The sequence below is a fragment of the Octopus bimaculoides genome, chromosome 15 (assembly GCF_001194135.2).
Source record: "Octopus bimaculoides isolate UCB-OBI-ISO-001 chromosome 15, ASM119413v2, whole genome shotgun sequence".
Classification (NCBI taxonomy): Eukaryota; Metazoa; Mollusca; class Cephalopoda; order Octopoda; family Octopodidae; genus Octopus; species Octopus bimaculoides.
Genome location: NC_068995.1, coordinates 55,611,440 through 55,612,870, shown reverse-complemented (window position 1 = coordinate 55,612,870; position 1,431 = coordinate 55,611,440). Strand labels below are relative to the sequence as shown.

At 38.6% G+C, this 1,431-nt stretch overlaps 1 protein-coding gene across 2 annotated transcripts in view; it reads left to right on the top strand.

The window, feature by feature from the left end:
* Positions 1-1,431, top strand: part of LOC106881481 (putative uncharacterized protein DDB_G0268364) — a 142,975-nt gene that overhangs the window by 115,311 nt on the left and 26,233 nt on the right. The window lies entirely within an intron of this gene.

The following is a 1,431-nucleotide window of genomic DNA, read 5'->3' as shown; positions in this document are numbered from 1 at the left end:
GGGGGGAGAGGGGGAGAGAAAGAGAAGAGAGAGAGAGAGAGAGAGAGAGAGAGAGAGAGAGAGAGAGAGAGAGAATGGACCCTAGTACATAACTGGTAGTTTAGCGATTATCGGAAGGAATCAACTGGAACCCTCGTCGTCGTAACTTACGGAGTGCCACAACTGTGTTTTTAGTAACATACCTAATTCCGTTGTTATGTGCTATCTATCTATCTATCTATCTATCTATATCTATCTATCTATCTATCTATCTATCTATCTATCTATCTATCTATCTATCTATCTATCTATCTATCTATCTATCCAATGTTGTAAACATTGTCGAACAAACATACTCAATGTATGTGTTTGGCTTGTTTGCCCCTGTGAAGTAATTTGGTTTCATCTCGTTTGAGAGGAATTGACACCAGTCCCTGAACTGTTCACAAAATGTTACTTGCTCGACGGAAACAAAGTCTAAGTTCATCAGTGATCAATTTAACATCTCGGTATCCGGTGTAAAGCACAGGACTTCTGAGTTCTTGTGACAGCATGAAAATAGTTTTCGCTTTTTAATTGCCGAGTCTGGAGAAAGGGGCAATGCTCATGGCCCTCGCAGGCCCTCACTTAAAGGTTCTTTGCTGCTCACACCCATAGCCAATTACAGACAACAACAACAATTTATACATCTAAGTAACCTTTTCTATTTCACATAGTTTCAATACTAACATTTTAGATATTTTCAAGCTCCAGTTTCTGTTATTTTATTTTACAATTATAATGGCAACGTCATTGACTCAGTATAAAAGTGACAAAATGTCTGATGTACTTTTGATGTAGCAAGGTTTTAATGATTGTATATAACATCTTGTACTACTACCAATCAATTATTTATCATTCACAATTTCTACGAATGGCTGCGCTATTCATAATTTATAATTTCATAGAATGGAAATTAAATGCATGGGCTTATTGATTAAGTTATCCTATAATTCTTATGTATGTGAGATTGTAGATGCATCAAGTACAGAATATTTTTGCATTGACAATAGTATTCTCTACTCGGGTTGATAAAACCTTAAATACGACATTAACCTCTCGGCGAAAGTCATGATTCTTAGCAGTCACTGCTGCAGTGAATAGCCATCAGCAATTCCGATTTGTCTTTGAAAACTAATAATTCCATGGACCGGAATCGCCCCTACACAGAGAATACCTTTATTTTTAGAATGCATTTTCGTATGTACAAGTGATATTTTAAAAGCAATGTTAAACTTCCAACGAGATTCTATCTTCCCCGCCCTCTCTCTTTCCCGCCCTCTCTCTTCCCCGCCCTCTCTCTTCCCCGCCCTCTCTCCTTTCTTCCTCTCAACACGTGGCTTTCGACTGGGTCTTATTGCATGTCACTTCGGACAGCTGCCTTCAACTATGCTCTGGGTCGATCAGCGTCTT